Source organism: Dromiciops gliroides, chromosome 6, assembly GCF_019393635.1.
Source record: "Dromiciops gliroides isolate mDroGli1 chromosome 6, mDroGli1.pri, whole genome shotgun sequence".
In the NCBI taxonomy this organism is placed as follows: domain Eukaryota; kingdom Metazoa; phylum Chordata; class Mammalia; order Microbiotheria; family Microbiotheriidae; genus Dromiciops; species Dromiciops gliroides.
Window position 1 is genome coordinate 60,784,704 of NC_057866.1, and position 22,082 is coordinate 60,806,785.

The window sequence follows — 22,082 nt, forward strand, 5'->3', positions numbered from 1 at the left end:
CCCTGGGTATAGTGTGGATGCTTTGTCTACTATGTCATGTAGCTGCCCCATGATGACATCTTTAGGGTAAAATTGAGGGGTGAGGGGAATGCAATGGGATAGGGGAAGGGCAGAGGTTGCATGAGGTGAAATTCCACATGAAAGAAGCAGAAAAGGCATTATGGAGTGGGGGAAGAGATAGGGGAGGAGCATGGCAGTAAATGAACTTTACACTCATTAGAATAGGTTCAAAGACCTCAATCTCATCAGAGTTGGCTCAATGAGGGATTAATACACACACCCAAAAGGGGGAGGGGGAGTAATCTATTTAAACTGGGCAGTAAATGAGCTTAAAATTCATCAGAATTGGCTCAAAGACCTCAATCTCATCAGAATTGGCTCAAGGAGGGAATAACATACACACTCAATTGGGTGGAGTAATCTCTATCCCTGCAGGAAAATAGGAGAGGAAGGGGATAAAGAGGGAGGGGAAAAAGAAGGAAGGTCAGATTGTGGTAGGGGACATACAGAAGCAAATCCCTTTCCAAGAGGGCTATGGTGAAAGAATATAGATAATAGAAAACATATCATGAGGAAGGGAATAGGATGGAGGAAAACAGTTAACAAAAGTAATCATGAAAAAGAGAAAAGGGGGAAAATTGTACATAAAATATTTACAGCATCTCTTTGTGGTGGCTAAGAATTGGGAATGAAGGGAATGCCCATCAATTGAGGAATAACTTAAGAAGCTGTGGTATATGATTGTAGTGGAATGGTATTGTGCTATAGGAAATGACAAACAGGATGATCCCAGAAAAACCTGGACTCATATGAACAGATGTAGAATCAAGTGAGCAGCAGTACTGGTCAATGAGAAATTGTGAATGACTTAACTACTCTCAGCAATACAATGATCCAAGACAATCCCAAGGGAGTAATGGTGAAGCATACTATCCACTTCCATAGAAAGAATTGATAAAAAGAGCACTTGTGTACTGTCCATATATGACCTATACCAGAGCGGGGAGGAAAGGAAGGGAGGGGAGAAAAATTTGGAACTCTAAATCTTATGAAAATGAATGTTGAAAACCACCCTTATATATAACTGGAAAAAATAAAATAAATGTTTGTTGAAAAAACAAAAAACAAAATAAAAAATAAAACAAAACAAAAAAAAAAGGTTCACCCTAGTTTTTGTTTTTTGGTTCTGCACCTCCAGATTTCTATTTGAGACATTTTGAAAGGGAATGTGAGATGAGTTTGTCTGTAGTCATTCCTCTACTTTCTCATCTTGGCTCTGCCCTAAGTTTGTTCTTGATATTAATTTTCTTTGTTTTAAATTTTTATTCATTTTAAACTTAAATCTAAAATAAGAAAAATAAAAGAACATTCCCATTTACACAGCAGAACATAAAGAGAGGATTCAATATAAAACCATGAATTTCCATTTCATACAATTTACTTATTTTGTCGGGGGGAAAAACCCCAAACTATAATAAACACTATACATTGTTTTCAAAACGCCCCAGCTTTTTTGTGCTTTCTGCTAAGTTTTCTTTTGTTTTATGCTGGGTACTTTTTAATATATTTTCTCCCTCCATTCCTACCTCATTCTGGAGAAGGCCACAATTAAACATGAATACACACATGTGTATTTACATATATGTTTAAATACATGTAAATATTTCTATATACGTGAGTATGTACACCTATGTACAGACATATGTATGTCTATACATGTGTCTATTCATGTATATCTGTATGTACACATACATGTATAATCACACTGTGATGTTTAAAATCTATGTTGTGGTCACATTAAATTATAAGCTTCAGCACCAGTCTTTGGGCATTAAACATTTATTAAAGCATACAGATATTTACAAGGAGTTCAGAAAGTTAAGAAAAAGAAGTCCTACCTAGCCTAGAGTTCCAGCCTGGTTGGGTTCTTCCTGAAGTCCTCCTCCAGGAGCCTGCTTTAATCAGGAAAACTCTTTAGCAAACTGATTGTGGAAGCTTTTTATAGGTCTGGAACAGAGGTGGTCCTTACACACTGCTTCAAGCTGATTGGTTGGCATCATCCAAATCCATTAAGGGCTAGCCAGGTGTGATTGCAATCTAGTTAACTTTGAAGTAGGCTAATCAGCAGTCAATCACTCTCACTTGATTCAATCAGTTTAGATTAATCTCTAGGTGGGTCTTTGAGTATCTGCTAAATCCCATTATTTCATCACAACACAAATATGTATTTGCACACACACATATACATACATACGCACATACCTCATAAATAGAATATATATCATCTCCAGAGAAATGCCTCATAAATAGAATATATATATATATACATACATACATATATATACACATACATACATACATATATATGTATGTATGTGTATATATGTATATATGTATATATATATATATATATATATATATATATATATATATATATATATATATATATACACACACACACATACACATACACACTCAATTGGAGTAATCTCTATCCCTGCAGGAAAATAGGAGAGGAAGGGGATAAAGAGAGAGGGGCAAAAGAAGGAAGGGCAGATTGGGGGAGGGGACAGACAGAAGCAAATCCCTTTTGAAGAGGAATAAGATGAAAGAAGATAGATAAGAGAATAAATATTGTGAGGAAGGGAATAGGATGGAAGGGAAATAGTTAACAATAGTAATCATGAAAAAGAGAAAATGGGGAAAACTTGTACAAAAATATTTATAAACAACTCTTTGTGGTGGCTAAGAATTGAGAATCAAAGGAATGTCCATCAATTGAGGAATGACTGAAGAAGCTGTCTGTGGTATGTGGAATGGTATTGTGCTATAGGAAATGACAAACAGGATGATCCCAGCAAAACCTGGAAAAACTCTTATGAACAGATGTATAGTGAAGTGAGCAGAACTGGGAGGACATTGTGCATAGTGACATCAGTATTGTTCAATGAGCAATTGTGAATGACTTAACTACTCTCAGCAATACCAGGATCCAAGACAATCCCAAGGGACTGGTGATGAAGCATACAATCCACACCCACGGAAAGAACTGATTTAAAAAAAAAAAAGAGCACTTGTGGATTTTACATATATAACCTGGTTGCTGTCTTGTGGAGGGGGAAAGAAAGGGAGGGAGGGAGAAAAATTTGGAACTCCAAATCTTATGAAAATGAATGTTGAAAACTACCCTTACATGTAACTGGAAAAAATAAAATAAATGTTTGTTGCAAAAAAGACACTATCATTGATTATACAGGGTTTCCATTTAAAAAAATAATTTTCACCTGTAGAATCTTCTCATTGTTTTTGCCCTAACCAATTCTGGGAAACTCTTGTTGTTTGTGTTCCTTCAGTACACAATTTATAAAGGATGTTTGGTGCCACATAACTTTGGTGCCGAATGACTTTCTGAAATGGAATAAAGAAAGGCATCGTTTAAGGAAGATGACAGAAATCTATCTCTCAAAAGATTGACTTTTTGTCAAAGATAACCTAGATAGTGTCTACTCTTTTAAGTTCCTGTTACAGTATAAAGAATGCATCAGTAAGTGGAAACTACATGTTCCTCATATGTGGATGTCAATATCAAAGTGTTTTGAGTGATGGTTAATTATAATCCGATGGCACTCCAGAGACTGTAAAAATCAACACCTTCATCAAACAAAATGAGTAATGCTGTAACATAAGTGCTATTAATATGAATAATAGAAATTCTCTCATAGTTACTCTTTAGACAGCAAGCATATTAGTTATTTGCGATTTTCTCCTGCATTATTCTGAGTGTTAGGTGACTACACAGCCATAGATAATTGTATAATGAACCTTAAAATCTATATCTCTAAGTTGAAATGTACATTCTATGAATTCAAATATGTTTCTAGTATTCAGTTTATCAAATACGTATTGTGAGTCACCTTATGGAACATGAGTGATAAAAAGCAAATATGACTAAATCCCTACCCTATAGGAGTTTATACTCTGTTGTATGGACAATATGAAAATGCATAAATCACAAGTTAAAGTGTAAAACGTAATCTAAGCAATGTATAAAATTCAATGGGAACTTGCAGAAAGGAAAAATCATATACTCTGGAAAATCTGATTTCAAGGAGAATTTAAATTGGGTTATAGGTGATATTTTTTGTTTGTTTATGTTCTGGAAGATAAGTTAGAGAAAGAGTATTCTGGTCATACATGGGAACACCATGAGAAAGCTATGGATTCAGGATGATGTGAGGCCTGTTCCAAGAGTAATTCAGTTTTTATGGATCATATTTGTAGGACAGTAGATTAAGAAGGCATCTAAGTGACACAGTGAATAGAGCACCAGTCCTGGAGTCAAGAAGACCTGAGTTCAAATCCAGTCTCAGATACATTAGCTGTGTGACCCGTGGGAAGTCACTCAACCCTGCTTCCTCAATGCCTCATATGTAAAATAAGCTCCAGAAGGAAATGGTACCTTTGCCAAGAAAACCTCAAATGGTGTCACAGAGAATCAGACACAATTAAAAAGACCCAACAATAACGAAAACAAAGTTAGGGTAGGGCTATAAAGATAGGTTGTTCCAATATGAATGATCTTGAATATGAAGCTTAATAGATTAAGATTATGTGGCAAACAATGAAAAGTTATTGCTAATGGTTAAGCAGAGGAATAGTATGAGTTGAGCTATGATTTTCAGAGATTAATTAAACTTTGGTGTGAGCAATGGGTACTGAATATGGAGAAATTTTTAGGAAGCTGCTGCAATAATATAATCAAGAGGGAATGAAGATCTTCATTTATACATTTAACAAATGTTTAATAAACACTTAGGATATATAAACCATTATAGAAGGATTTGCTTCTATTCTAAGGAATGAAAGTGTTGGTCTCAAAGAATAAGAAAATGGTGATGTCAACATTAGGAATAGGGAAATTATGAGGAAAAACTGGTTGGGGAAATAGGATCAGGAAGTAAATTATGACTAGATCATTGATGCTATTTAGTTTAACAATTCAGCTTGATACTTTAAACTGCTAAAATTCTGATCAAAGCAGAAGATGTTATTTGACCAAGCAATTAGTCTTTGGACTAAAATCGGGAAAGGGGAAAGAAGATATTGCCTTATAATATGCTTTCTGTAAGTGAAAAAATGTAAGTTAAAACCCAAATTATGCAATTTTAACATGAGTTGTTATATTGGATAATATAATAAGAATTTAAAATATCACAATAGTTTGACAACACCAATATCAACATTCATCATCATCAACAACAATAATAAAGTGTTACAGGGGAGTGGGTACATACCATTAGGTTCTACAAATCAATTGTAAAAGTACCAGAAGGGACAGGATGACCTGTCATTAGTTAGAGTGAAGAGAATGAATACACGAAGGTTATAATTGACCACAATCTCTATTCAAATCCATGAGATAGATGCTTATAGGAGCCAACGAATAATGAATCTACATTACTAGAAATGTAATCTATGGATGAAGGAAGGGAATCATTCCAGCGTATTCTGACTTGTTTGTTCATGGACCTTTTGGAGGACTGTGTCTAGTTCTACATACCAGGTTTTATGAGAGATATTCAAAGTATGAAGTGTTTCCAGAGGGAGCAAGGGAAGGAGGCAGAGAATTAGGATTTCACTTCAAAAACAAAACACCCAAATTATTTGACGATATCTATTCTTCTACAATGTTAAACTACCTCACAACATTTCCTCTTATATTACTGAGGATTACAAAGTCTGATAAGCATTCTCAAAACAGTGTAATGGTCCCCAAGCTCATAAGAAATCCAGGCTTTTTAGAAGAGGAAAACTCTTTGAGTGATACACTTAGGAAACAGATACGAGAAGAACATGTCATTTTCAGTGTATTCTTTTCTCCTAAAAAAATCCTTTCTTACAAACTTTCCATAACCTCTTGTCAGAACAAGATGACAAATTTTTTCAATATACACTATAGAAAAAGGCATGTCTTTTTTTAAATCATAAAAATATGAAATATTACATACCAATAAACAAAACACTTTCCTATCTTGGAAAAAAGATAGCTCAATCATTCTCTCAATCATTCACTCAAAGGCGGAGCACTATGATTTTTCCCCCTGAGCATTATTCTACTGTGTTTATGTTTTAGTGCAAAATCACTGAAAACTGTGTATGAATACCTATTAGAAGATTCTCCAGCTCTCATAGGTATTTGGAAAATGAATAACCTACAGATTTTCTCTGGAGATATGTTAGCTATCTTTTCCCTGCCTATTTTGGACACAATACACTTTTAGAAATTAGTTTAACATTAGATAGTTTTTCTTTACTCACTGACTTAGAAAAAAATGAAAAACTAGTTGAATATTAATTTGATCAAAAGGAAGGCAATTTGGGGTCATCTAGGTGGCACAGTGGATAAAGCACTGGCCCTGGATCCAGGAGGACCTGAGTTCAAATTTGGCCTCAGACAATTGACACTTACTAGTTGTGTAACCCTGGGCAAGTCACTTAGCACTCGTTGCCCTGCAAACAAAACAAAACAAGAGGAAGGCAATTGTGTGGAAATGAAAACATGGCCTTTTAAAATTCTGAAGCATCTTATAAACCCTAGAGTAAAAAAGAACAATTATGAACATTGAGAAAAAACACATGAAGTTGCCAATTTTCTGTTTATTATTATTTGCCCAATCTGTTTTCTGTTATATTTTGCTTTCTTGTTTTTCTGTCTCTTTCTTTCATTAATACTTTCCTCTTTTATCACATGCAATTATATTTTTAATAATTCTTTTAGTTTAATATGTTGCTCTGTTTTGCTCATTTATAAACCTCTGCTTTACCTTGAGTACCACATCTCTCTTTATGCAGGAAATTCCTTCCACATTCAGGCTAAAGGCTGCATTCTCCAGATTCTCTTACTAACTTTCTAGTTCTTTTATATCAATTTCAGATATTTCTTCATATTTTTTTCCATTTTTATGGAAATCTCCTTATTGATAACAATCTCTGTTACTATTACAACTCTTTCCAGCATATACTATAGTGAGCATTAAAATGTTTGGTACATTTTGAATCAATAAGTGCAAAAAAATTTATTAAATATTCAATATGTAAATGACTATGGACTATGCACTTGACTTATTTTTTTATTACTATATCTGAAATTCTAAGTCTTCTTACTTTTACCTTGTGGAAAGGACAGTTTAAGTGCCACCTTCTACATGGGGATGACCTTGTGAACATCAGAGGATTGGAATATTTTAACTTTCTCTTTTGTCACTTCTCCTAACAATGTTCCCCAAAAAGCTGATAAAAAAATTTATATTTGAAAATAAAACAAAATTGAATTAAAATTAAGTAAATGGATAACATGTTAATAGCTTGTAATGACAACTTCTAAATTAGTTTTTGCATGAAAATCCTATACAACTTTGTAGCAAACTATCTTTCCAACATTATTATACAGGACTCACATTACCACACTCTACAATCTAGTCAAACTGACTGCTTTATAATTCCCCATAGATGACAGCAGTGGTTGTCCTTGTTATTAATAATGCCACCCAATTAAACCCTTGCCTTTTAAAATCTCTAGTTTCCTTTAGTTCAATGTTACCTTCTGTCCTCTTCTAGCAGCTAACACTTCTTTCCAAAATTTCTTTATAATTATTGTATGTGTATTGCATACCTAGCACCCAATATATTCCTTAAGCTATAATAGGTGTTTTTAAAAATTATTTTTGATTGGGGGCAGTTAGGTGGTGCAGTGGATAAAGCACCAGCCCTGGATTCAGGAGGACCTGAGTTCAAATCTGGCCTCAGACATTTCACATGTACTGGCTGTGTGACCTTGGGAAAGTTACTTAACACTCATTGCCCACCAAAACAAAACAAAAAAAAAGAAAAAAAATTATCTTTGATCAATTGATTCTTTGTTCATATTCTCTTACATCCTGAAGAATGGTTTTAAAGAAAATATATTGAAAAGAGTTGTGAGAATCAGAGTGCCACCCTGAGGAAGAAGCATGTGATTAACATCAGAACAGTTACATGTCTTCATAAAAACACCTGTAAGTCATGTCAATCACTGCTACCAGCCAATTAGCTTGGAGCTGTGTGTGTGTAGGGCCCCCCCCCCCAAGGCGGGCCCACAGAGAGCTTCTGCTCAAGAGGTTGGGGGAGAAGTCTTTCTGTTGGAGGTGGCATGAAGAGCAGCTACAGGTGCAGGGAGCAAGGGTTTTTCCTTTCTTTCTACACATGTTCCTTTTACTAACCCCTAATATACTTTTTTTTTTTTTGGTGAGGTAATTGGGGTTAAGTGACTTGCCCAGGGTCACACAGCTAGTAAGTGTTAAGTGTCTGAGTCCAGATTTAAACTCAGGTCCTCCGGAATTCAGGGTCAATGCTCTATTCACTGCACCACTTAGCTGCCCCCTTAATATACTTTAATAAATACTTAATGCCCAAAGATTGGTGCTATACATTTCTAATTTAAGGTGACCAGTCAGATTTTTAGACAGCACAGTTAGATTTTTAAGCTTCACAGTTTGGTAAACCACGAAGAAGAAAGCTGAACCCCAATCTTCTGATCTTCTGGTTGGATAAGAAGTTTTCCCCCTAGTCTGTCCCTTTAAATTCCAAGTTAGCCACTAAGTACTATTTTTCTAATTTTAGCCTCCTATTTCCATGTGTCTCTCCCTTTACTTTTTCCAATGGATCTTAGCCTCTTAAGTTTTATCCTCTTGAGCTTTTTTTCATTGTTATTCACCCAGGCCAAGATTGAAATCATGTTTATGCTTGGTCCTTATGAATTTGAATGTTCTATTCCTATTTTTATTTTTATTCTTAATTTTCTTTGTGTTAAAGTGAGGAAATTTTTCAATTACAAAAAGGTGACTGATGATAGTGCATGCCATATAATACAGGAGTCTCCTCTAGAGAAAATAATTGCAGCATGGGACTCTTATAAGCTACCAATTCAGCCAGGAATGAAAAAAGCAAGATTTATCAAACTGTGTTTTATGTGGCATAAAAAATATTTTAGTTTACTGGAAAACTAATTGTTAGAGAATGGACCTTTTGACTACTTAACACCGAAAACTCTACAAATAATCCTGCACTTTGATTCCCCCAAAGATTTAACTTATTGGAACCTCTGGAATGTAGCAAGTAAGGAAGTGACCCAAAAGGGGGAAAAAGAGAGGGAATCCAAGCCTGAGCTCGTATGCAAGTCTGTCTCTCAGGCTGAAACATCAACCATGGAAATAAAAAAAAAATTAAAAAGAGGAAATTCACCTGTACAGGAGACAGAGAAGACAAAAATTCTTCCCCTTCAAGATATCCCCACCCAAGTTAAAAAGGGTATTGTAGTAAAGCTCAGGTACTCTATACCTTTTGCCCCAAAGATTTCAGTTTATGGAAATGAGAAATTCCAAAATTTGATTAGGATCCCACAGCAGTTATCAGGCAATTTAGGGTAATTTTTAGAGGATATCAGCCCACTTGGAATGATGTTACTGATCTCATGGAAATGATATTATCCCCACGGGAAAGAGCTGATATAACAGCTGCAGTGAACTCCTTAAAAGAATCAGGAAAAGTTGCTATTGGATGGCCTTTAGAAGACCCTGACTGGTACCCCAATATCCCTGAGCGTTTTGATATGTTGAAGGAGGCAAAAGAAACATTGTTGAAGACAATAGAATCCTGTGCTAGAAAGACTGATAACTGGCAAAAATTTATAGATACATTTCAGGAACCTAATGAAAGATCTAATAGATTCTATGACAGACTCTGTGAGCATGCCAGGCAATATGCTAGACTAGACCCATTAAACCCTGGAGATACCCATGTTATCTGTTCTCATTTTATACATAAGTTCCTACCAGAAATATGGAAATATTTTGAAAGGCAGTGTCTAGGTTGGAATACCTTGAGTCCAGACAGACTTAAAGAAATAGCAACATATATTTATGAAGGAAATGAGAGGGAAGAAAGGAACAGACAGAGCATTTTAGCTGCAGTACAGGAAACAACGAGGAAGTGAGGCTGGGTAATTGAGAATCACTATCAAGCCCAGTATTGCTATCAACCCCCTAGATTTTGCTATTGCTGAAATAGACAAGGGCACTTAATGTGGTACTGTAGGACCATGCAAAGAGAATAGAACAAAAACAGATATAGTTTCTCTCAGAGGAGTACAGAGAGCCAGAAAGAAAACATATATAATTTCTCTCAGAGGAGTACAGAGAGGCAGAACCAAAATAGAGATAGATCTTTTTAGGGGGGTACAGACAGACAGAGGCAAAAGAGACCCTTTCAGAGAAATATAGGTGACCAGAATGAAAACAGTTACAAGCTCTCTCAAAGGGGGTACAGATCAGAGAGATATAGAGGATTGATGGTGTAGGAGAGGGGAAAGGACAATGGAATCTGAAGATTTTACCTTTCCAGACCCTGAAATTTTTAGCCTCCTTGTGCCAGTCCATTCCGCTCCCCAAAATGAGGAACCCCATGTAACCCTTAGGGTTGGAGATACTTATTATGATTGTTTATCAGATACAGGAGCCTCAAGATCAGTCCTAGGGAGCAAACCTGACCCTGAATGTACATCTTTTGGATCTCTAAATGTAGTTGGCATTTCAGGAAAAGCCCAATCAGTTGCAAAATTAACCCCTCACATAGTGAATCTGGGCCAATTAACAGTAGAACATTCATTCCTACTTATGCCCAACTCTCCTCAAAACCTATTAGGTCGTGACCTCCTTTGTAAACTTAGAGCAACCATATCTTATTCTCCAGATGGTGGCATTTCCCTGGAAGTGCCAGAGGATACTGTCCACTCACTGCCAAATTTGATCTCAAACACTTGAGAAACAGTGGGGAATACATTTGAAATCCCTTCTGATATTCCTGAGTCCATATGGGCTTCCTCTTCTACTGATGTAGGTCTCCTTAAATCTGCTGTGCCTGTTACCATTAAGACCAAAGATAGCCCAGCACCATCTATTCCACAATATCCCTTATCTAGGGAAGCCACTGAGGGAATTTCTTCTATAATTGAAGCTTTGACAAAAGAAGGCATAATTGTTCCATGCCCTTATTCCCCATGTAATATCCCTATTTTGCCAGTTAAAAAGCCGAATCCTGGACCAGATGGCAAGCCTGTTTACAGTTTTGTACAAGATCTGTGAGCAATGAATTCCTATCTTATACCTAAACATCCAATAGTACCTAACCCTGCTATTAGATCTCTGCTCTGCTTTCTTTTCAATACCAGTACATCAGGATTCCCAAAACTTGTTAGCCTTTACCTGGAAGATTAGACAATGAATATGGAATTATTACATGATTATATATTATATTCTGAGTCTAGGCACATTTGCATTTTTTGTAATCATTATTATCCTCAAGTTTTAAATCCATATGAGACTTGAATAATGGAAACTTATCATTTAAGACAATAATTGCCTTCATTCTGAGTTACTAGATGCCAGTTGGCCAAGATGCCAGCCAATCACAAGAGGACTATGTACAAGATCAGACATTGAACTGTCACAAAAAGGGGAGACATGCATGAAGTCCAGATACTGCACTGCCTTGGGAAAGGCCAAGAAAATGGCTATTGGAAAAAGTCGAGGTTGGATTTTCTTGGTTTAATTTTTCCCCACATGGCACCAGGTGGCCAGGCTATGCCATCTCATTTGACACCTGACTTCAATTCCCCCTCCTATATGCCTGATGTCATGGACATCTCAATCCTATGCATCTGATTAAGCCTGACTTAGTTTCTTCTCTGTTATTTTATGGTAGCTCCCATAATTATCTCAGGTGTCATGATGAATACAATGTTGGATTTGGCCTTGACATCTGGTACCAATTATATTAGATTCTCTAATTTCTCATAATGGCATGAGGATAATTAGGCAGATGATGCAAAAAGTGTGATGAAACAAACATAAAAATTATTTTCTAAATTAATATCACAATTGTCTTCTCAATTTATTCTCCACAGGGTTGAGTATAGTAATGTTTTTTAGGGAATGTTTCAAATTTTGTTTTATTATATGTTTCATGTGTAACAACTAGACAATAGTTGTAAAATCTCTAAAATATTCTGAATTTCCTTAGACATGTTTTTGAGAACTCTCATTGTTTAGTTTGGTTATTGGCAAAGTCATTTAAAGTTGTGTTAGTTCAATTGTGTAGGAAAATTTCCCAGCTGATTACCAGTATCTGAAACACCTGAGGGACTTTATAATCACACCAGAAACTCTGTAGCTGACACTTGTTAGTTTATCATCAGCATCCACAACTACACCCAGAGGACATCCCAAGAATCATCTGAGAAAAGACTTCCAAAGACATAAATGGATATTTTCCTGTTTTCCTTTTCCCCATTGTATACACGGTTTATAATGTCCACTTACTAAAGGGGAGTGCCCCCTTTAGTTTTTCTCTGTTTATAAGGTCCACTTGCTAAAAAGGCAGTGCCCCCTTTTGCCTTTGTTAATGTGTCACTCAATTTCTTTTTCTCTCTTTTTATTCTCTTTACATTGTTAGTCATAAGTATCTGTAATGTTATTGCTTCATGTAAGGAAACGATGTTTCTTCACGTGAAGCAGAGGGGGTAGTGTGAGAATCAGAGCACCACCCTGAGGAAAAAGTATGTGATTAGCATCAGACCAGTTACATCTCTTCATAGAAATACCTGTAATTCATGACAGTCACTGCTACCAGCCAATTAGCTTGGAGTTGTGTGTGTAGGGACCATGCCTGGTCAGACCTACAGAGAGCTTTCACTTGAGAGGATGGGGGAGAAGTCTTTCTGTTGGAGGTGGCCAGAGGATCAGCTACAGCTGCAGGGAGCAAGGATTTTTCCTTTCTTTCTACATGTGTTCCTTTTACTAACCCCTAATATACTTTAATAAATACTTAATGGGGGTGGCTAGGTGGCACAGTGGATAAAACACCGGCCCTGGATTCAGGAGTACCTGAGTTCAAATCCGGCCTCAGACACTTGACACTTACTAGATGTGTGACCCTGGGCAAGTCACTTAACCCCCATTGCCCCACAAAAACAAACAAACAAACAAATAAATAAATAAATAAATAAATGAATGCCCAAAGATTGGTGCTATATGTTTCTAATTTAAGGCAACCACTCATTAGATTTTTAGAAATCACAGTTAGATTTTTAAGCTTCACAGAGTCATATGAAGTAGTTTGCATTCTTTCTTTATTTTTATGGGTATTGGAATAATCAGGAAACAAATTGGAAATTTAAAAATTACTCTTATTCTTTGAATAATTAAATTTGCTTAATGGTTTCCAGGTGATAGATGGTGTCAAATATGCCTACTAGTGTGGTCAGTAAAGATTATTTTAATTGTCAATCAATATAACATTTTGAGATCATCTCTATAATTATTTGTATTTTATTCTCAGAACTAAGTTCTTTAATGAGGAAGAATACTTCATTTTTTCATTTGTGTTTCTAGCACACACAGTGCCTGAAACATTGTACATCACAGAAGGCTGGTACAAGGGAAATCATTACTATGCTCTTAATTGGGCTAGACTTCCAGGTTAAGTGACTTGCCCAGGGTCACTAGTAATTGTCATGTGCCTGAGACTGGATTGGAACTCAGGTCCTTCTGAATCCAGGGTCAGTGCTTTATGCACTATGCCACCTAGCTGCCCCCAGAGGAATTATTTTAACCATCACAGATAGAATGAGAGTATTTATATTTATTCCTGAAGGGAGCACACCTTAGAAAATCTACCATTCTTTGTTAGGTCTTTCATTTATTTCCTATGGAGTACAATGTGCTACTTATTCAAAATTACAAAACACCACACATCAATTTCATCCCACTAGGTTTGTTCACACAAAATACCCAAATAGTATATAAACTGCAATGAACTGCTATGCATAAATAAGAAGATTAATAAATTTTCTTTCATGTGTAATTAACAGTGTCAATCTAAGAATGTAAGAGTAGGCAATTATTATTTGCAAGGAGGGGTAGAACTGAAAGAAAATTTCTTCCATCCTGTTATAGGAGTGCTTAGCTTCCCAGAAGCAGTAACTCAGCGTTTTACAAGTGCATTTTGAGTGCAAAGAAAGGCTTGAAGGAAGGGAAGCTGTTATACTGTGTTGTATATTCAATGAAGAGCATCTGGGCATATTAGCATCAGAAAGGACTTTTTAGAGATCATTTAGTCCTGTCTCCTTATTTTATACTGGAGTAGACAGTGGCTTAGCAATATGAAATGACTTATGCAAAGTCATATATTTCATCAGTTCATGATGAAGTCTTTCCTGATCCACCCCATCCATCAGCTCAAGTAAATATCATCTGTATAAACTCCATTGTTAGACTTCTGTGCCAAGATGGCTGAGTGATAAAGCAACCCACTGCAGCTCTCCCAAATTTCCCCTCCAAACCAACATAAAACTGCCTCAGAATCATTCTAGGAGCAGGGAAGAAGCCTACCAGAATAGCAAAAAGAGTCTGTCTTACCTGGGTGGGAGGGAAGCTGCTGCTGCTGCTGGTTCTGGGCTCACAGCAGGGGGCCTGAACCAGGGGTCTGAGACTGCAGCAATCCACCAGATAGTCTCCAACTACCTGCAAACCATCAGCTTCCTGGGCAAGTGAGCAATCTGGGCAGCATAGCAGGGACCCTCACCAGGCACCCCAGAGCTAGCATAGATCACCAGGGAGCCTTTGATCCCACTGCTAAATAGTACTGAAGCCCTGCCCAATACTGGTCAACAGTAAGTTCCCACCCCTGTGACCTCCCAGCAGAGAGACCATTTCCAGGGCAAACCAGCAGCATGGTACTCTAACCCTTAGCAGATCACAACAAAATTACCCTTCCAAGGCCTGCTAATAGAGAGACTGATTACCATAGCAACCGAGCCTGTGGTTACTTACAGACCATAACACAGGCCAGGTGAGCTGAGAACATGCCTCTCAAATATTACCACATAGGACCCCCTAAAGCTTGGGATAGTACATCCTGGAGACAGTGCTCTACTTTAAGAAGGAATAATAGCATCTTAGACCCCCTGAAGTTCAGGACAGTGCAAACAGGAAGCAATGCCTCACTTTGAGAAGGAGTCAAAAGTCAAGAAATAGGCTAGCAAGATGAGTAGGCAGAAAAAGGTGCAGACCATAGAAGGTTTCTTGGGTGACAAGGAAGATTGAGTTACACCCTCAAAAGATTAGTGCAACATCAGGGCTCCTACATCCAAAGCTTCCAAGAAAAACGTGAATTGGTCTGAGGCCATAGAAGTGCTCAAAAAGGACTTTGAAGATAAAGTAAGAGAGGTAGAGCAAAAAATAGAAAGAGAAATGAGAGTGATGTAGGAAAGTCATGAAAAAAAATAGTCAGCTTGAAAAACCAAATGGGAAAGCTCTTTGAAGAAAATAATTGCCTAAGAATTAGGACTAAACAAATAGAAGCTAATAACTTTGAGAGAAACCAAGACACAATAAAACAAATCCAAATGAATGAAAAATATTGAGGGCAATGTGAAATATCTCCTTGGAAAAACTGCTTACCTGGAAAATAGATCCAGGTGAGATAATTTGAAAATTACTGGGCTACCTAAAAACCATGATCAAAATAAGAGCTTAGACATCATTTTCCAGGAGATTGTCAGGGAAAATGACCCTGAGATTCTAGACGCAGAAAGTAAAATAGAAATTGAAAGAATACACTGATCACTTCCTGAAAGAGATCCCAAAATGAAAACTTCCAAGAATATTATAGCCAAATTCTAGAGCTCCCACGTCAAGGAGAAAATATTGCAAGCAGCCAAAAAGAAGCAATTCAAGTATTTTGGAGCCACAGTCAGGATAGCACAAGATCTATCAGCTTCAACATTGAAGGATAGGAGGGCATGGAATATGACATTATAGAGGGCAAAGGAATTGGGATTACAACCAACAATCACATACCCAGGAAAACTCTGTATAATCTTTCAGGGGAAAAAATCGTAATTCAATGAAAAAGAGGACTTTCAGGTATTCTTGATGAAAATACCTGAACTGAATAGAAATGTTGAATTCCAAATACAAGACTCTAGAGAAGCATAAAAAGGGCAAACAGGAAAAAGAAATCATGAGGGATATTACAAGGTTAAACTGTTTACATTCCTACATGGGAAGATGATACCTCTCACTTGTAAGAACTCTCTCAGTATTAGGACAGATGGTAGGAATAATTTTAGACAGGTGAGAATTGATTATGAAGGGATGATATCTGTAAAGCATTTGTTTTTTTATCATTTATTTGTGTGGGGCAGTCAGAGGTGGGTGGTATGCCCAAGGTCACGAAGCTGTTGAGTGTCTTATATGGGTGACTTTGGGCTCAGGTCCCTCTGGGTCCAGAACAGCTATATTATCCACTGTGTCAGCTAGCTGCCCAATGATGACATCTTTAAAAAAAAAATTAATGGGGGAGGGAATTGCATGGAGAGAAAGGGAAAGGGAGAGGTGAGATGGAGTAAAATATCTTACATAAAATAATCAAGAAAATGCTTATGTATTGGAGAGAAAATTGGGAGAGGAGTGGGGGAGTGAATCAGCCTCAAACTCATCAGAATTCTTTGAAAGAGGGGACAACATACACACTGAAGTGGGTATAGTAATGTATCTTGTCCTGTGGGAAAGTGGGAGGGGAAGGGGATGAGGGCTGAAGGGGTGAAGGAAGGGAGGTCAGATTGAGGAAGGGGCAATCAGAAGCAACCCTCACTGCCCCACCAAAAAAAAAAATATAAGAACCAAAGGGCAAAATAAAAATTGAAAGAATCCATCCATTAAAGTTCTCTCAAAGAAGGAATAACAAACACAATCAGTTGGAATAGAAATCTGTAACGATTGGAATGACGCCACCTGCTGGATACTTACTGTAGCAGAGTTCTGCCCATGAAGCGAAGGTCTTTGAGGGCAAGACCAGGAGTCTTTTCTTTGGCGGGGAGGAAGTGACGCAGACTAGTGGGAGGAGGAAGGAAGAGACTGGCGCTCGGTCTGGCTCTCTTTCCTCTGGACTCTGGCGGAGAAGGGAGCTAGAAATGCGCTCTCCCTTTAATAGATAGGAATCTAGACCTTTCTCTCTCTCTTTACCAAATTCTTATTCTCCTTAATAAATGCTTAAAAGTCTAACTCTTGCTAAAGCTTATAATTTATTGGCGACCACTCATTAAATATTTTAGACAGACTAGCTAGAATTTTAGCCCTTAACAGATGGCTGACCACGAAGAGGAAAGCTAACCCTCAGTCTTCTTCTGATCTGCTGGTTGGGTAAGAAATTTCCCCTCCCTCTCCCTTTAACTGCTAAGTACTGGTGTACTGGCTGTGTTTTTCCTTTGAATTTTTTCGAATGGACCTTTTAAACTCCCTAATTATCCTATTTTTGATTTTGGTCTGTTTAACCAGACAAATGGGAGATAAGATCATGTTAATGCTTTGTTTTTGTGGATTTTCTATTTTTCTTTTTATTTTTGTTAAAAGAGCCAGCAACTTACTCACACAAGGAAATATCTCTCCCTCTCCCAACCATGCTTTTTCAGAGAAACCTGAAGAGATTCCCGCAGCTTTTCCCAGTTCTAACACTAATTGTTGCTCTAATTTTGCATGCCTGGAGGCAATGACCCACCCTCTAGAAGCTTTTAATCCCCTAGCACCTGGAGGCAAAGTGGGGGAAGAGGAATCCAGGCCTGAGTTCAAAATCAAGTCTGATTCAAATTGCTCTGGTCCCTCCCCTCCTCTCCAGACCCCACCCTCTACTCCTCCTATGGCCAAGCCCATTGCTTCCCCTGCCTGGGAAGTCCAGAGATCTGATGCGCATGCTCAACTTTTTCTACCTGCATTTGCAGCTTCAGGCTCAGCCCTTCCCCGGCCTGGCTGTGCTTTTGAGACAATCTTAGAAAACTCTTTAAATTCCAGATATGCTCGTTTTGTTCATAATTTTGCTAACCTGCTTTTGTCTTTAATTAGTAATCTTATAAAGCATTTGTATGGTGAAAAGACTGACAGACAATATAGAGGGGTTAAAGAAGAAAAACTTAAGCTGAATAAGAATGACAATCAACATAGTTCAAGACTCTGCCTCTTTTGCCATGGAAGGGTATATATTTTACAGAAATGTAGAAGTAAGCAGCAAGGTATTGATATGAGTATTGGGGATTTTAGATATTGGAATCAAAGGTGTTCTGAATTCACTCAGAGTATTAATATCAGTTCAGAGGTTACATAGGATTTCTATGCTATTACATATACATTTTGAAATTAATGGTATGGGTTTATTTTCATAGAGATTTTCATGCTTTTGAGATTGTGTTTTATATTTAGTTTTTAAAACAAGGAGAATATTTGTAAAAGCTTTTTATAGTCATGTGATCAAGTTTATATTTTATAATACTCTTATTAATATTAAGTTCACATTCATTTAGACTTCCTTAGTTTGAATTTCATTGTCTTTTATTGTTCCATGTGTATTTTCTTCTATTCATTTGTCTATCTAATTTTGAAACATTGCAAGATGGTTTTGATTTTATTATACAATGTTAATTCTAGGAGTATTGTGCTCCCATATTCTGAGTTGTTTGTTTTTGTTATTTTTTCTCAACTGATTATTTGATCAAACTCTTTAAAGCATTTCCCTGGCAAATTGGTTGCCATGGCAAGTGTAAATTGATTCTAGAAGTATTATTTTTGATAAGCATATTCCCCCCCCAAAAAAAAAAGAGGGGAACATTTGTAAAAGTTTTCTATTTTCAAAAAAAAAAAAGTTCTTTGAGATTCTGTTGTGCTTTAACTTGTATTTAAGTATGTTCTGATTTTTCACAAAAGTAATTGTATACTAAGTAAAAAAAAGGGTATTATTTGAAATTGTTGCATAATTATATATTATATTTTGAGTCAAGATGTATTCACATTTTTTGCAATCATTTATTATCCTCAATTTTAAATCCATATGAGACTTGGATTATGGGAACTTATCATTTAAGACATTAATTGCCTTTATTCTGAGTTATCAGATGCCAGTTGGCCAAGATGCCATCCAATCACAAGAGGAATACATGCAAGAGCAGACACTGAACTGTCACATGAGGGGAGACATGCATGAAGTCAAGGTATGGCCGAGGGAACGGCTTTTGACAAATGTTGAGGTTGGATTCTCTTGGTTTAATATTTTATTCTCTTTTTCCCCACAGTATTGTACAGATGGCTGGAAGTATTCATCCCACCCATCTCACTTCTACACCTGGCTTCTATGCTCCCTCCTATATGCCTGATGCCATGGACATCTCAATCCCATGCATCTGATTAAGTCTGACTCAGTTTCTTCCAATATGTTCGGTGGCATGGACATATATTCCATCCACCTATTTTAAGCCTGGCATACTGTATGGGCAGTACATATTGCTCAAGTGTGGGAATGCTCATATCCCATCATTTCTCTGTTCTTTTATGGTAACCCCCATAATTATCTCAGGTGTCATGATAAATAACAGTGTTGAATTTGGCCTTGACACCTGTTACCAATTATATTAGATTTTCTAATTTCTCATAATGGCATGAGGATAATTAGGCAGATGATGCAAAAAGTGATGAAACAAAGATAAAAATTATTTTTAAAAATTAATATCGCAGCAATTGTCTTCTCAATTACCCTCCATAAGGGGGGACTATAGTAAGATTATAATTTTAAAGAATGTTTCAATTTTTGTTTTATTATATGTTTCATGTGTAACAACTAAGATTCTATATTCCCTTAGACATGTTTTTGAGAACTTTCATTGTTTGATTTGATTATTGACAAAGCTGTTTTAAAGTTGTGTTAAGCTCAATTTTGTAGGAAATTTTCCTGGCTGATTACCAGCATCCACACATCAACCCCTGAAAAGACTTCCATTCCACGACTACACCTAGAGGACATCTGAGAAAAGACTTTCAGAGACTTTAAATGAACAGTTTTGATTTGTTGTTTTTGTTGTTTTTTCTCTTTCTGTTATAATATACACCATCTGTAACATGTATTCTCTGCAGAGGCCCTCCCTTTGCAAGACTAATGTCAAAGCGTCGGTTCATGAGGACAAAAAAAAAAATCGCCCCTCTGGACAAAACTTTCCTCTCTTCCTTTTCTATATTGTTGTTCACATATTATTAGTTAGCAATAGTTATTATATTGTTTTTACTGTTCCGTCAAGGAAACATTTTGTTTCTTGAGGAACAACAGGGGGGACTGTAACGATTGGAATGACGCCACCTGCTGGATACTTACTGTAGCAGAGTTCTGCCCATGAAGCGAAGGTCTTTGAGGGCAAGACCAGGAGTCTTTTCTTTGGCGGGGAGGAAGTGACGCAGACTAGTGGGAGGAGGAAGGAAGAGACTGGCGCTCGGTCTGGCTCTCTTTCCTCTGGACTCTGGCGGAGAAGGGAGCTAGAAATGCGCTCTCCCTTTAATAGATAGGAATCTAGACCTTTCTCTCTCTCTTTACCAAATTCTTATTCTCCTTAATAAATGCTTAAAAGTCTAACTCTTGCTAAAGCTTATAATTTATTGGCGACCACTCATTAAATATTTTAGACAGACTAGCTAGAATTTTAGCCCTTAACAAATCTTTCTTACCCTATAAATAAGTTTAAAAAGGAACAGTGATAATAGAAGGGGTAGGGGAGAGTGATACAAGGGAGGGGATATTGAGTAAGGCAGTGATCATAAATAAAATACTTGTGAGAAGGGAAAGGGTGGGAGGCCAGAGTGGGAGGGATTAAAAGGTGAAAATAGCATGTAGAGAAATGAACAGTTATTCATCATAAGTATAAATGTGAATGTGATGACTTACTGATTAAACATAAGCATAAAGAATGGATGAAAAACCAAATACTACATTTTGTTTATGTAATGATTGGAATGATGCCACCTACTGGAGACTTGCTGTGGGAAAGCTCCACCATGAGGAAAATGCCTCAGAGGCATTGTGGCTTTTCCTTGGAGTCAGGAAATGACGTTTGCTCATGGGTGCTGTCTATCAAGGCTACCAGCCAATCAACTTGAGGATCCTCCTATTTTCTGGGAGGAGACAGGAAGGAGGAGAGGGAGCCTGTGTGGAAAGCTCTTGCGTTTTTTGGGTTCCTGACTTGGTGGTGGTGGCGGCAGAGGACTTCACAGGAAATTTGAGGAAAGATAGGAATGCCAGGCTGTTGGAATTCTGTTCTCAATCTTTTTCTTTCTATTTTCCAATAAACCCTTAGAAACCTAAACTTGTTTTATCAGTGATTTTAGTCAGTTTCCCCCAAAACTGGGGGAACAGATTAGAATCCACATTTAGAATCTTAAATTACACATTTACAAGAAACATATTTAAAGCAGAGATATACACATAGGGTAAATATAAGGAGCTTGAACAGAAATCTATCATGCCTCAGCTGAAGCAAAGAAAGCAGGGGTAGCAATCATGAGTTCAGACAAAGCAAAAGCAAAAATATAGTTAAAAGAGATAAAGAAGGAAATTATATCTTGCTGAAAGTTACCATAGACAATGAAGCCATATCAATACTTAATGTAGATGCACCAAATGGTATCGTACCTAAATTTTTGAAGGTGAAGTTGAATGAGTTACAGGAAGAAATAGATAATAAAACTATACTCGTGGGGGACCTTAATCTTCCCCTCTCAAAACTGGATAAATATAACCAAAAAACAAACAAGAAAAAAGTTAAGGAAATAAATAAAATACATGAAAAGCTAGATATAATAGATCTCTGGAGAAAACTGATAGGAATAGAAAGGAATATAACTTCTCAGCAGTACATGGGACCTACATTTAAAAACAATTAACCATTTATTAGGGCATAAAACCCTTACAACCAGATACAGAAAAGCAGAAATAGTAAACACATCCTTTTCAGATGATAATGCAATAAAGATTACATTTAATAATGGACAATTGAAAGAGATTAAAAATCAATTGGAAATTACATAATCTGATCTGAAAGAAACATAGCAAAACAAACAAGTGAATTAAGGAACAAATCATAAAAACAATGGTGAGAAAATTATTATTTTGGGAACACCCCA